Source organism: Maniola jurtina, chromosome 25 (genome assembly GCF_905333055.1).
Source record: "Maniola jurtina chromosome 25, ilManJurt1.1, whole genome shotgun sequence".
Classification (NCBI taxonomy): Eukaryota; Metazoa; Arthropoda; class Insecta; order Lepidoptera; family Nymphalidae; genus Maniola; species Maniola jurtina.
Genome location: NC_060053.1, coordinates 1,144,911 through 1,161,179, shown reverse-complemented (window position 1 = coordinate 1,161,179; position 16,269 = coordinate 1,144,911). Strand labels below are relative to the sequence as shown.

At 46.9% G+C, this 16,269-nt stretch overlaps 1 protein-coding gene across 1 annotated transcript in view; it reads left to right on the top strand.

The window, feature by feature from the left end:
• The window catches only part of LOC123878078 (neural/ectodermal development factor IMP-L2-like), an 82,963-nt gene that overhangs the window by 26,182 nt on the left and 40,512 nt on the right, over nucleotides 1-16,269 (top strand). The window lies entirely within an intron of this gene.

The window sequence follows — 16,269 nt, the reverse complement described above, 5'->3', positions numbered from 1 at the left end:
CTAGTTAACCTATAAAAGAAAACCACCTAATCTGCATCGCGTGTAACATCGTCCGATCATCATACGATGTCGCAATACATGATGCAATCTGATTTAGCACACCTCAGCATTCTTGTATGCACGTACATGTACGGTGTAGGTTCATACCTACTGCAATTAAACACTCACGGAAATCTATATGACATACGTAGATTTTACTGAAACAGAAGTTTTTAACCCCCGACCCAAAAAGAGTGGTGTTATAAGTTTGACGTGTGTATCTGTGTATCTGTATATCTGTGTATCTGTGTATCTGTCTGTGGCATCATAGCTCCTAAACTAATGAACCGATTTTAATTTAGTTTTTCTTGTTTGAAAGGTGGCTTGATCGAGAGTGTTTTAGCTATAATCCAAGAAAATCGGTTCAGCCGCTTGAAAGTTATCAGCTCTTTTCTAGTTACTGTAACCTTCACTTGTCGGGGGTGTTATAAATTTATTTACACTTGTACAATTAGTACATCAACACTTCGGTAATTAAAAACAAAACTGACTCTATCCAAAAATATCAATTTTTCAGTGCAAACAAAAAGTTTTGCGTTTAGGTGTACTGAGGAATTTTCAATTTTGGGCGAGAAGACATCTCGAAGCCTTCTGAACGTTGCCCAGCCGAGTTGGTTCGGCGGCTAACCTCTTTCTCGAATTGGACCTACCTAGCTGGATTGACGAACCACTGATGTATCCGGTCTTCGATTCTTTCCGAGTATTAATTACACATAATGAAATGTCCAGACGATGATAATTAAAATCAAAACGTTAGACAAATTGCCGTTTTCCGTTATAGTGAGTTAGTCACTAAGATCTTCGGCTTCTTATTCGGTGGGTCCGGTGTTTGACCCCAGGTACCTATTCCAAGTGCCGCCAAGCGATTTAGCGTTCCTGTACGCTGTATAAACCAAATTTGCCATACCCCTTCCAAGTTAGCCTGCTACCATCTTAGACTGCATCATCACTTACCACCACAGTCAATGGCTAACTTGTATCGATTTAACGTTCCGGTACAATGCCGTGCATATGGTTGGTTGTATATGATATGGTAATGGTTTGATAAAAACTGCCATACCCCTTCCAGGTTAGCCCGCTTCCAGCCTGCATCATCACTTACCACCAGGTGAGACTACAGTCAATGGCTAACTTGTATCGATTTAGCGTTCCGGTACAATGCCGTGTATATGGTTTGGTAATGGTTTGATTAAAACTGCCATACCCCTTCCAGGTTATCCCGCTTCCAGCCTGCATCATCACTTACCATCAGGTGAGACTACAACCAAGGGCTAACTTGTATCGATTTAGCGTTCCGGTACAATGCCGTGTATATGGTATGGTAATGGTTTGATTAAAACTGCCATACCCCTTCCAGGTTAGCCCGCTTCCAGCCTGCATCATCACTTACCATCAGGTGAGACTGCAATCAAGGGCTAACTTGTATCTGAATAAAAAACAAGCATACCCATAGGTATTGTCTAGCAATTTTAATGTCTAGACACGGTGTGACAAAAAACTCTAGGACCCTTTTCGACGGCAGGAAGGACGCTATCGTCATTGTGACGTATGTAGGAAGCGGCCACATTCCGTCGGGCGCTCTATGAATGACCAGCGGCGACCATGGGTTTTACTGAGTTAGGATAAGCTAATATTATGATAGCAATTGATATAAGCAAGCCACAAGTCCACCACGCAACACCACAATTTATTAACAAATAAATAACAAGTGTAAATTAAAAATTTATAACACCCCCGACAAGTGAAGGTTACAGTAACTAGAAAAGAGCTGATAACTTTCGAACGGCTGAACCGATTTTCTTGGATTATAGCTAAGAACACTCTCGATCAAGCAACCTTTCAAACAAAAAAAAACTAAATTAAAATCGGTTCATTAGTTCAGGAGCTACGATGCCACAGACAGATACACAGATACACACGTCAAACTTATAACACCCCTCTCTTTGGGTCGGGGGTTAAAAATAAAAAATAATTGCATTGTAAGGTACATCTCCTAAAGATGTTCCGGTGTCGGAGCGAAACGTGCATTGAATGTGTTCTGGTGGATTAGTGTGGTGTTGCGTGGTGATACTTGGGACTTGCTTGGTAGCTGGCTTTTCCTGCATGTTTAGCAGTGGGAGGGCGAGTGGCGCATGTCGCATGCTGCATGTTGTACCATACAGATTTCCCTTTTCTAATGGATTAGACAATTAAGTTTTTGATTCTTTGTAACTTATCATTCATCCATGTGTTCGATGCATGCATTAGCATTTATTTAAACTTAAAATATCTACGAACGCTCGCTGAAAACTGAAAAGTAGACAAGCGTTAGACAAAATAACAAACACCACTCAAGTACGTCATAATCTTATTATCTAAAACATAATATTTTTGTTTGTTCATAACAGAAATATAACTTTTTTAGCATTTTAATTTATCAAATTTATCTTAGGTAAGTAGTTGCCTTCATGCTAATTATCTAAAACATTTTGTTTGTTGAAATAAAACTTTGTTTCTATTATTTTCAATTTAATCAATTTATCTTACGTAGGTATTATGCCTATTTTATTATCTTAAACGTTTTGTTTATTCAAATTAGACTAGCTGATGCCCCTTGCTTCGTTCGAGTGCAATTTCTGAAAGTCCTTCTTATTGTTAGTCTAGGTCCTATTCTATAGGACTTAGGTTATAAAGAGAACCTACGTTCTAGCACTTCTAGCTCGTTTCTAGACCCAGCGCGAGCTGTACATGTACAAAGAACCACAAGCATAATTCGCTAGAATCCGTGTATATAGTGGACTTCCACAAAGCAACTCTCGTTTCTATCCAACATTTTTTGATTTTTGAGCTGTACGTTGATAATATTATGTTAGTCCATTAGTTTTTCCTCCGCACCTCAGAAGGAAAAACGGAACCCTTATAGGATCACTTTGTTGTCTACCTGTCTGTATGGCTGTTGATCTGTCTGTCTGTCTGTCGATCTGTCTGTCTGTCTGTCCGCCTGTCCGTCTGTCGTGTCTGTTAAGAAAACCTATAGGGTACTGCCCGTTGACCTAGAATCATGAAAGGCAGGTAAGTAGATCTTATAGCATAAGTAGAGGAAAAATCCGAAAACCGTGAATTTGTGGTTATATCACAAAAAATGTAATTAATTCATGAACAAATATAATTAGTATTCTCAATTTTCAAAGTAAGATAACTATACCAAGTGGGGTATCATATGAAAGGGCTTTACCTGTACTTTCTTAACAGATTTTTATTTATTTTTATGCATAATAAGTAGTTTTTGATTTATCGCGCAAAACGTCGGGAAAATATCCGAGTACGGAACCCTCGGTTCGCGAGTCTAACTCGCACATGGCCGTTTTTTTTTATTTATAAAGATATTGTAGTGGCGATAATTTTTTAGACTAAAATAGAATATACCTACCCAAGGTCAAGTAAATAACATAATCAAAATTAATTATCTCTGGCAGATAAATGCGATATGTATTTAATGTTTCTTTAATAAAATCTAATTATAACTTTTAACAAAAATTGAACGCAGTTTGTTGAGTTACCTATACCATTATTCTTAGAGAACTAGCAACACGCCACGGCTTCGCACGGGTAGTTTATTTCAATGTTCGCATGGATGTTTAACTTTTTTTAAATATAGCTTGTGTCACTCAGGAATAATGAACCTTTCTACTGTTGAAAGAATTTTCAAAATCGGTTTAGCCGTTTCCAAGATTACGTACTTCCTACGAACAAACTTACAAGACCTTTTAGAAATCGCGTCATGTATTGCCAGACACTTAACCCTTTCCCAGACACCCTTAAACTTTTGGAGCGTCTGGCAGGGGGTTGTTTTTATGAAACAACGAAATAAAACTGCCATACCCCTTCCAGGTTATCCCGTTCCCATCTCAGACTGCATAATAACTTACCACCAAGGGAGATTGTAGTCAAAGGTTAACTTGTATCTGAATTTAAAAAAACACGTAATTTATTCTCTCTGTATGTAGTCAAAATGAATTCTCGGGACTGTCCCGCATCCAGCAAGGATGATGGTCACCCTACGTACAGGAAACACGTGGCAACATCGTACGATCGTCCGACGTAGTAAAGTCCTCTCCCGCGCGAGGCTCGCTCTAAAGGCATATATACTTGACACTGATAACTGATAATGATTAGGGGCGCGGTCGCTTATCAATCACTATAATAATATGTATAGTACAGGTAACAACTAGAATGTTTCTCTAGGAACAAATCGAGTTTCACAAAATCAGTCTTGGGTATTTTGGAAATATTACACAACCAGGACAAAGGATTAGCAAGCTGAAGTGGCAATGAGCTGGTTATGTCTGTCGCAGAACTGACGGCTGATGGGGCAGACGTGTTCTGGAGTGGAGACCGCGTACCGGTAAGCGCAGTGTGGGACGAGATCCAGCCCACTGGACTTATGACCTGATGGTGGCGGGGAGCGGGTGGATGAGGAAGGTGGAGGACCGTGTTTAGTGGCACGCTCTTGGAAAGGCCTATGCCCAGCAGTGGACGCATACAGGCTGATGGAATGGAAAAAACTCACCAAACAGATCATCATCATTACCAGCCGATAGATGGATGTCCCGCTTCCAACAAGGATGATGGTCACCCTACATACAGGAAACACGTGGCAACATCGTACGATCGTCCGACGTAGTAGAGTCCTCTCCCGCGCGAGGCTCGCTCCTCAGGCATATACTTGACACTGATTACTGATAAGGATTAGGGGCGCGGTCGCTTATCACTATGCATGTTACAACTCGTATGTTTCTATAGGTATGATTTCTATGCATGCAAGCTATTACTGTACCAAAAAATTGCCTGTTTCCTTCCTCGAAAGCAAACTATTTCTGTACTTACCGGTGAAAATCGGTTAAACGGATAAGTCGGAAAAGCTAACAGACAGACATACATTCATATTTATACTAATGGATTTATACTCTCGGATACTAGAATTACATTTATACGCGGATATTAGGATCCTAATCCTAATATCCGAATCCATACCTACTGTCCTACTCAGGTATGGATTCGGATTTAAGTATTAGGATTAGGATAATACATACAATCATACCTACTTATCATAGGTTGTCAGGATAAAAAACCGATCAAGTGCGAGTCAGACTCGCGCACCGAGGGTTCCGTACTCGGGTATTTTTTCGACATTTTGCACGATAAATCAAAAACTTTTATGCTTAAAAATCAACAAAAATCTGTTTTAGAATGTACAAGTAAAGCCCTTTCATATGATATCCCACTTGGTTTAGTTATCTTACTTTGAATTTTTTTTTCTGTGATGTAACAAAAAATTCACTTGTGCTAGAAGACCTACGTACCTGTCTTTCATAATTCTAGGTCAATGGGAAGTACCCTATAGGTTTTCTTGACAGACACGACAGACGGACAGACGGACAGACAGACAGACAGATAACAAAGTGATCCCTTTGAGGTACGGAACCCTAAGACTGAAAGGCATAGATACCTACTACGGGTACGTCGTGATTCTTGAAATTCCACGTGGACGAATATTATACCTACCTTGTATATCATAGTAGGTAGGTACCTACATACTATGATATAACGTAGCATGCAGCATACTACACGTGTTCGTGAAAGGATATACGTTCACCGCGATATGACTGTGATAATCACGCGTAATGGCCAGGGCTGCCAATGTTCACTGGAAACATGAGAGGCTAATAAAATAAAATAATAGTACCTGTGATAAGATAAGTAAGTATAGCCTCGATAGCTCAACGGTTGAAGGAGCGGATCAGAGTCTATTTTCAATTCAATTCAATTCAATTTTATTTATTTGGTTTTTGCAATACTATTTTGGTTTCTGTTGGACTGAAATGCAAACGGTTGGCCGCCGGTTCAAACTCCACCAGTTACACTTGTCGTAACTCCTAGCACAAGCTGTAAGCTTAGTTGGAGGGAAAAGGGGAATATTAGTCATATAACTAATACTTGGCTAATATATTTTTAAAGTTGGTATACAACGTATTTTAGTGTTTTTAAACTATCATGAGAGATTTACATTATAAAACTTCGCATTATAAATATATAAGTAACTGTGACGCGCTTGCGAGCTGAGGCCCTATGAAAAAATACCCTAGTTGGGGTCGAAACTAATCTGGCTTACGTCAAGTAAACACGTGAATAATGCCGGATCAGTTGTAACTCATGGATTGTATAAAATTGAGATTTTTCATACAGGTTTCTCTATAACGTGAAGATTCAATTAGCATTTTCAGAATTCAGTTACTAGAAACAAGGGAAGCCAGCTAACTAAAAATAAAATAACAATAATTAAAAACGTTAACTATCAAGCTTGCGCCAACCCTATATTCACAACAATGTCACTAATCTAACGGTTACTTAGTCCATGATCAAAAAGTGGTACTCATTGAGGATATCTGTAATTTTATCTTTACCTACTAGGTACCTACTTGATTAAAGATAATTCCACGGGGCAATCACCTGACAAACCAAATACTTATCCAACCTACGTCCGTTCCTATGTCCGTTCGTAACTACTCAACGGGTAAACCGATTTTGATAAACGATACGTCATTTGATTCGTCTTGATAGCGCGAATGTCACTGGGTACATGAAATTCTTAATTCGTCTAGTTGTAAGTTTTTATACAAAAAGCGATAATGTTTTTCTCCCCGTAAATGTAGAGCAATTTTCATAATTTTTAACCCCCGACCCAAAAAGAGGGGTGTTATAAGTTTGACGTGTGTATCTGTGTATCTGTCTGTGGCATCGTAGCTCCTAAACTAATGAACCGATTTTAATTTAGTTTTTTTTTTGTTTGAAAGGTGGCTTGATCAAGAGTGTTCTTAGCTATAATCGAAGAAAATCGGTTCAGCCGTTTGAAAGTTATCTGCTCCCTTCTAGTTTTCATATAGAGGTTTTTGTGTCGGGGGTTTTTTCAATTTTGAGTTATAAAGAAATATTGCTTATGTCAAAAGTTACTAGCGTCTTTATATATTCATATTTTTGAGCTAAAAACTTTCTTGAGTATTTTTATGTTCTTAAATTTAAATAAACTAAGAAAATAAAACGTACGAGCCTAGATTAAGGTGTACTGAATGTATTGAATTATGATACCAAAATTGTCTAATTTTGTAAACGTTTGGGAGGAAAATGTTATCCCACCTGGTGGTAAGTGATGATGCAGTCTAAGGTAGAAGGGAGCTAACTTGGAAGGTATATATGGCAGTTTTTACGACTGACCGCTGACCAATGTATCTAAATTACTTCGCAAAATCTTCCATGAACATCCCATCATCAAGTCAGTCATCTTTAAGAGGGCTCTCTCCGTCACTCGTTTCCACTCGTTTCATACAATCGTAGTTCCAATTTCATTTGAATATTAAGCAACCAAAGTCCATGAAATTTTGCACATAATATATTCTAGAAACTAATATCTATGTGTTAGCTTTTCAAAAAAAAACTATTTAAAATTTAAAATAATAAAACAGATATTTGACTCATTCGACGTCACACGATCGCTTCCGAGCAGCCATCTTGAATCGATTTGTATAAATACGGCTGCTTGACGGTTTTTAAGCGTTCGGAGCCCGTTATTCACAGTTCGGTCTTTAATCGCGCGACTTGCCTGACCGAACCACTTGCGTCCAGCAGGAGGCGTTTCGGAACCACACGATCGTGCTTCCCGGTCTGGTTTCCCGGTCTGCCACAAGCGGCAAGCCCCGGGAGCCGGGCCGGCGGGGTCGACGTGCCGACGCCTTCAGCTCGGGCCACGCCAGGCAAGACCGCTGCCGTACTTTTTCGCCGTCCCCAGCGCTCGACAGCGCTCCGCGCCCGCGACTCGCGCAGTGCGCATGCGTTCAGAAGCCGGTGGTAACGCGCGGTAAGTGCATTATGCCGCCACCGCCGCTTCCGCAGCGCCGCGCGACGCGCCCGCGCCCCATCCGCCGCAGGGTGTTCGTCCGATCGACGGACACCCTTGAGGCTATCATCGCGTCGGGCCAGGCAACTCTCGCCGCCCGCGCTGCAGCAGCCCTGCACAGCCCGGCAGTGGGCGCCGGCGAAGAATCTTTCGCCGCGAGCCCACTCGCACTTTCGCCGGCTCCTTCCTCCCCGGCCTCATCGCTGCCGGCCATCGCCTGGCCGGCTAGCTCAGCCGACCCGCGCGCCGCCGATCCGCGCGCCGCCGACACGCGCGCTCCCGCGCCCCGCGCCGTGTCGCCTCGCCACGACCCGCGCGCGGCCGCGCCGCCTGTCGCCGCGCCGTCCCGCGCCGACCCGAGAGCGGCCGCGTCTCGCGCTGACGTGAGCGCCGCCCCGCGCGCCGTACCCGCGCCCGCGTCCGCGGCCACACCGACCGCCGCGCCGCGCGCATCTCTCCAACCCGCCGCGCCGGCGACTCTCTCTCCGTCGCCGCACGCGCCGCGCTTTCCGGCCCCACAGGACAACATTGCTGTGGGCCGTTTTCCCTCTCCGCCGCAAAGGAGAGGAGAGAAAACACCGGCCTTCACTCCACCAAATATGCCGGCCCTGTCTCCGGAACCCATGGAGACCGCGCCGGCGAGTGAGCCCGGCCCCTCCTACGCAGCTGCTGCGGCCGCTGCAAAGAGGCCCAAGACGACCCCATCGCGCTCCACGCTCCAGTGCGCGCTCCTGCGCCCGCGCCCGCCGCCGCCGCCACCGTCGACCCCAGCAAGACGCCGAAGCCGAAGGCCGCCCGCTACCCTCCGCTGATCGTGGAGGTGCTGCCGGACTGGCCCACCCACTTCAGGGAGCTGAAGAAGCTCCTCGGCCACGCTCCCAACGGACGCCCATTTGGCAAGGGCGTCCGCTTCATACCTAAGTCGGACCAGGAGTTCCGCGCCATCCAGCGCTACCTTACGCAGCTGGAGAGCGCCAGCGGAATCTCCTGGTTCTGCTACTCGCTGTCGGCTGAAAGGAGCCTCAAAGTCGCGATCCGCGGTCTGCCGGCGAACACAGAGCCGGAGCTCGTCGAGGCAGAGCTGCGCGAACTTGGATACGTCCCCGAGCACGTGAGGACGATCCCCGCGCGTCCAGGCAGGCCTGGATGCCTCATGTTCGCGCAGCTGCAGCGAACTCCAGACATCACACCGGGCATATACGAGGTGCATGAGCTCCTCTGTATGCCCGGCATCACCATTGAGGCCTGGCGTGGCAGGAAGGGGCCCGCCCAATGCCACAGGTGCCAGCAGTGGCGGCACAGTTCGGTGAACTGTCACCGACCCCTAGTCTGCGTGGCCTGTGCGGGAAACCACGCAGCCAGGGACTGTCCGCGCCCCAAAGAGGAGCTGCCGACGTGCGCCAACTGTGGCGACGCGCACACGGCGAACAACGCCAACTGCCCCGTGTTCCGCAAGGAGCTGCGGAACCGTAGGGCGGGCACTGTCGCGCGCACCGCACCGGCGCGCGCCGCCGCCGCCGCCTCGACAACCGAGGCCGACGCACCCGGCTCGCTCATGGCTGCCGCCAACCAGCCACAGCAGCAACCGGGCCGCAAGCGCCGCCGCAGACGTGGCAAGCGCGCGCAGCCGCGCCAAGACACGGCGCCGGCCGCACCACAGCCCTCTGCCAAGCGCTCGACGGCGGCCGCATCCGCGGCTCCCGCCGCGCCACAGCCTCCCACCAAGCGCCCGACGGCGGCTGCACCCGCGCCGCCCGCCGCCCAGTCCAAGCCCACCGTGGTCGCCGCTCCCGCGAGGGAGACGAAGGCGAAGCGGAAGGGCGCGCCGCGCCCGGCACCTCAGCCGGCCCCCGGCCACTTGGACTCCAGACTTACCAAAGTCATCGGCACCCTACACCAGGTTCTGTTGGCAATCCAGGAGCAGCGGGATCCAGCCCCGCTGATCCTCGCCTGCATCATGGAGCTCTGCAGCTCTGAGTGAGCTCCGTGTGGCATTCTGGAATGCCGACGGGCTTTCGTCACAAAAAGCCCGTCTGTTCAAGAACCTGATGTCTCAGCGTCGAGTGGACATCGGCCTGATCAACAAGACTCACCTCAGACCAGTAGACCGGTTGAACTTTTCGGGATACCACGTCTACCGGGAGGACCACGCCTCGCCGATCGGGACTGCTTACCGGGGATTAGCAGTTTTGGTCCGTCGGAATGTCATCCACCAAGTGCTGCCAGTACCTCAGCTGCAGACGACCTACGCACTGGGCGTGGAGGTCTGCATTGACCGCCAACCCACCCGTGTGTTCGCCTTCTACAAGCCGCCGACGAATCGCCTCGCAGTGACTGATGTCCACACCTTGCTGGACTCGCCACTGCCCACGATTATCGCCGGGGACTTCAACGCGAAACACACGGCGTGGAATTCCAACCACGTGTGTCCGGACGGCAGACGCCTCCTGGACGATGCAGACCGCCACGGGTACGTGGTGCTGGGGCCAGAGGTCCCGACGCACTACCCGTACGCCGCAGCATATACGCCTGACGTCATCGACATAGCCGTCACCTGTGGCTTGTCCGCCACGCCGACGTTAGACGTACTGGATGACCACCTCATCTCCGACCATCAACCAGTCCTCTTGACGCTGAAGACAACGCCGATGACTTCTCTTCTCCCTCCGCCAAAGCATCGCCAGGACTGGCGAATCTTCGCCGAACACATGGCCAAGCATTCGCCGTCCTTCAGAGTGGAGAGCCCTGCAGACGTCGACCGACTCGCCGAGGACCTCAGCGCGACTATGTCCACCGCGCTTCGAGAGTCCAGACTCGACGCTGCAGCCATGCGAAAACCACGCCAGCTCCCATCCTACATCCAAGCGATGCTGGAGGAGAAGAGGAAACTGCGCCGGACATGGCAAAACCAGCGGTGCCCGACCATGAAGACGCGGCTCAACGCTCTGGCCGCCAAGATCTCGGAAGCGTTACAAACTATCGCTGACGAGTCTTGGCATATGACCATCGAGCGAGCCGGCGATGACTGGTCCGGCATCCACCGCCTTTGCCGCCGACTCTCCGGGAAACCGCCTCCGATTAGGCCCCTCCTGGCCGGTGACGGAACCCCACGTTACCGTGCCGAGGACCGAGCGGAGATCTTTGCGGACCACCTGGAGACGCAGTTCACACCGAACCCGACCACAGATGTGCAGCACGAAGAAGCCATCGAGCGACACTTGGAGGCATACTTCGAGTCGCCGATAGCGCCGACGGAAGACCCCGTCGTATTTTCCCCTGGACAAGTCCTTCGGATGATTCGACGAACTAAACTGCGCAAAGCGCCCGGCCCCGATCGAGTCACCAACGAAGCCCTGCGTCACCTACCCCCGCGAGCAATCGCGACGTTGACGCGGCTATTCAACGGGATACTCCGCACCGGGCACTTCCCATCGTCGTGGAAGCTCGGCCGAGTCATCATGATTCCGAAGCAGGGGAAAAACATCATGCAGCCTGGGAGCTACCGTCCCATCACGCTGCTGTCGACGATCTCGAAAGTCTTCGAGAAGTTGCTGTTGCTGCACATCACGCCTCACATTCAGCCACGCGACGAACAGTTCGGTTTCCGTGCCGAACACTCCACCACGCTCCAAGTCTCGAGGGTACTGCACCATCTCGCTGCCGCCATGAACAAGCGAGAGCGGTGCATTGCAGTATTCCTCGACATGGAGAAGGCGTTCGATCGCGTCTGGCACACCGGGCTCATCTACAAGCTGTCCACGTCTACTATTCCTCGTCGAGTAGTCAAGACTGTGGCCACCTTTTTGCAAGACAGGCGATTTCAAGTGGCGGTTGAAGACGCCCTGTCCACGGAGCGCCCCATCCGAGCCGTTGTGCCTCAGGGAAGCTGCCTGTCGCCCGTCTGCTATGGCAGATACACGGACGACATCCCAGTGGTCGGCGACGCCATGCTGGCGTTGTACGCCGACGACGCTGCATTCATAACAAAGTCGATCAAAGGACCGCACGCGGCGATCAAAATGCAGCGTGCACTGGATGCACTTCCCGCTTGGCTGAATGACTGGAGGCTGAAGGTCAACGTGGCGAAGACTCAGGCGGTATCCTTCGGGCGGACTGCCCCGCCGCCACGGGTATCGCTCTTAGGAGAGACCATCGAGTGGACGCCCTCGGCTAAATACCTGGGGGTGACCATCGATAGGGGACTCAAGATGCGATCCCACGTGAAGAACGTGGTCGCGCAGACGCGCGCCGCACGGGCTCTCTTGCGCCCAGTGCTGGCGTCCCACCTGCATCTCCGTACGAGGCTGTGCGTCTACAAGACGTACGTCCGCACGCGACTCACTTACGCGGCCCCAGCTTGGTACGCGTTACTAAGCGAAACGGACCGCAAGTCGCTGCGGGCGCAGCAGTCGCTAGCGCTCCGCACCATCGCCGGAGCTCCACGCTTCGTACGGAACGCGGTCATCTCCAGGGACCTGCGCATGGAGAGCCTCGACGACCACGTTCGCCGCCTGAGCACCTCGATGTTCGCGCGCGCCGATGGAGCGCAAGCCCAGCACCTGCGGGGCATCGCGCCATACCATCGGCGTCCGCCGGACAAGTTAGGTCTGCCACGTGACCTGACTACCTGAAATGACACCACTGCTTCCCCGCCGCTGGCTGACGGACGCTCGCCGGAACATCGCCGGCGGGCTCGACCTCGCCGAGCCGCGGGCGTTAGCCTCACGGACATCCCACGCCGCCGCAGTAGCCGATCGCTCGCGAACATCCGCGGGCTCGATCGCACTGCCGTGCGGCCACTACCGGACATGACAATCCGGAATTGACACCCAGACCAGTGGTCCAACCCCGTGCCCCGCCCGCAGTCGCAGGCGGCGTAGCCACCACTGAAGAGGGCCATCGCCCTGACCAGTCACCCCGGGACCCGAAAGGGTCCGCGTGGACGACCTCGAGTGTTTAAGCCAGTCTCGCTCCGACTCGAGACTCAACGACTATTAAATACTTTTGTGTGTAGGTCGCCATTTTGATTGAGTGGTTGCAATAGCAATTGCGCCCCGATCAAATTAATATTGCAGTTAGGTTATTTAAAGATTAAAACTCTTGATAAGCCTCTACGCGTTGTGACTTATGTCTTCGCGCAAGCTTAATATGAAAGAACATTTAAAAATAGTTAAATTATAACGCCCATTTTGGTCTAAGCTTACAGTTCAGAAGTGGGATAGAATTAACGCAAAAATCCACTTAAGCATACAAAATATAGTTCACAAATGAATATAGTTCGAAGTTAAGGAACAACCCTGGTCCTAGAATAAAATGTGTTGGGACAACCCTGGTCCACTCATCCCTTTAAGGGACAACCCTGGTCCTAGAATAAAATGTGTTGGGACAACCCTGGTCCACTCATTCAACACCCTTTAAGGGACAACCCTGGTCCTAGAATAAAATGTGTCAGGACAACCCTGGTCCCGTAGTATTACGAACAACCGTGCCCCTATTAGTATTCTGGACAACCTGGCCTAATATTTATTTTCGTCGCTCGAGGTCGAACGACCCAATTTGGATGGCCGACTGTTAGCTTTTCAAAAAAAAAACTATTTAAAATTTAAAATAATAAAACAGATATTTGACTCATTCGACGTCACACGATCGCTTCCGAGCAGCCATCTTGAATCGATTTGTATAAATACGGCTGCTTGACGGTTTTTAAGCCAGTCTCGCTCCGACTCGAGACTCAACGACTATTAAATACTTTTGTGTGTAGGTCGCCATTTTGATTGAGTGTTTGCAATAGCAATTGCGCCCCGATCAAATTAATATTGCAGTTAGGTTATTTAAAGATTAAAACTCTTGATAAGCCTCTACGCGTTGTGACTTATGTCTTCGCGCAAGCTTAATATGAAAGAACATTTAAAAATAGTTAAATTATAACGCCCATTTTGGTCTAAGCTTACATATGTCTGTGGTTTTCCAGATTTCTGTTAAAATATTCGGTTTCAAAGTTACGCGGTCTTAAAATTTTCATACAAATCTTTGAGCCCCTGTAATTTTAAAACTACATATTTTTAGAAAAATCTAAAACACCACAGACACAGATATTAGTTTCTAGAATATGTCTGCAAAATTTCATGGACTTTGGTTGCTTAGCATTCAAATGAAATTGGAACTACGATTGTATGAAACGAGTGGAAACGAGTGACGGAGAGAGCCCTGTTAAAGACTCTGACTCATTTAACACATACAATGCACTTAAAAGTCATCGCTTCATCAAAATTAGACGCAGGAAAAAACCTATGCAAGTGCTCACAAAACTAGCTTAACCGATTTTCAACTTTAATTCCAAAGGAATAGAGTCTGGATTTATTAGTGAGTGTTACACGTTAATTGACTTGTCGTCCGATCGTCTGTCCGTGCAGTGTGTCACGTAAACCGAAAAAATAAAGCGTTTCCATTGTTGTATACGGCACGATATTCCGGCTTTAACGGTTTTTATCACGGAAGATAATTTTGGATAAAATATGTCAACGGGCAAGGAGTGGACTGAAATCCAAATGATCTCTTTAAATGCAACATCAAATTCTACATAGGTACTAACAAATTGTACAAACCACAAATTCTTAGTTTTTCCGATTTTTGCCTTAACTTGTGCTATAAGACCTGCCAAATACGACAAACGGACAGACAGACAGACAACAAAGTGATCCTATAGGGGTTCAGATTTTTCCTTTTGAGGTATCATTAAAAATTGATTTTTTTACAAGAAAATTCCTGCTTCTAAAACGTCCAGACTACAGACATGTGGAGATAACTAAATAATAATAATCGTTTACTTTATAATAAGCTTTGCTTGTGAAAACACTTTTCAGTGAGTATACCTAGTGCCTACGCCCTACACTACTTATACCCTCCCGTGGTCGGGTGAAAAGTGAAAGTCTGTTGCCATGCGACAATGGAAACGCGCGTAACTACTGGATCTAGGCCGCCAGTTTTTTCCTCCAATGTCGTTACCCATCCCCGTTTCTTTCGTCCAAACAGGTAAAAAAAACTAATTCTTATCAGTTGCTAGGCGCGGCCTTTTTCTATTTCCGAGATTTTTGGAAAGATTTTTGATTTTTGGGGCATTTTGGGGTACAACTTTTTTTAGGTTAATGGGTTGATGAAGAGATAGGCATTTGTTAAAGTGTTTTTGGGGAATTCTTCTTAAAATAATTGCCATACCACATATTATTAATAGTTCAAAGTTTCGAAGAGTTTAGAAAAAAATTCTATGACTACGTACCTAATAACGAATGTGTAGATTGAGACTCATTCATCAAAATCGGCTCAGTAGTTCAGACGCTTCAGTGGATCATACATAAATACATGTTTATGACTGCTAAAATCACAACCTTTTGGCCATTATTATAGTCAGATAAAAAATTAAAGTTTGATGTTAATTCTTTGAATTTTATTTTATTTTTATTATTTATGTAATTACACTATCACACTAATATTATAAAGGCGAAAGTTTGTATGTGTGTGTGTGTGTATGTTTGTTACTCCTTCACGCAAAAACCACTGGCCGGATTTGGCTGAAATTCAGAATGGAGATAGATAATATCAGATTAGCACATAGGCTACGTTTTATCTCGGAAAATCAAAGAGTTCCCACGGGATTTCGAAAAACCTTAATCCACGCGGACGAAGTCGCGGGCGTCAGCTAGTATAAATATAAAACACAGTAGTTACATAATAATAATAGATCAGTAACAATTTTAAGAAAAAAAACATAACACAAGGACATCGAAAAAATTCGTTTGTGAACCATTTTGTCAAAATTTACAATGTATTTTTTCAGTGTTATTGTCTGTAGACTGGGACCCATAGCTTAGTCAAAACAGACATTTTTTCATAATGTTTTGATCGAATGTTATGGAATGCTAATAATAATCATATACATTTTTAGGGAGCCTTACGATACACCTCAAAAGGAAAGAAATACAAAAAAATACAAATCGGTTCAGAAATTTCGGAGAAATTGGTGTACATATCAGAAATATTGATGTACATTTATGTGTGTTACTTCATTCATTAGAATGATACCTACCTACCTACTAAAAAGTAAGTATTTACGATAGTGAAATCATTGTCATCGATCAACCCATTTCCGCCCCACTAGTGAGTACGGGTCTCCTTTCAAAATGAGAAGGGTTTAGGCCATAGTCTGCCACGCTGACCCAATGCGGATTGGCAGACTTCCACACCTTTGAGAACATGGAAAACTCTCAGGCATGCAGGTTTCCTAACGTTGTTTTCCTTCACCG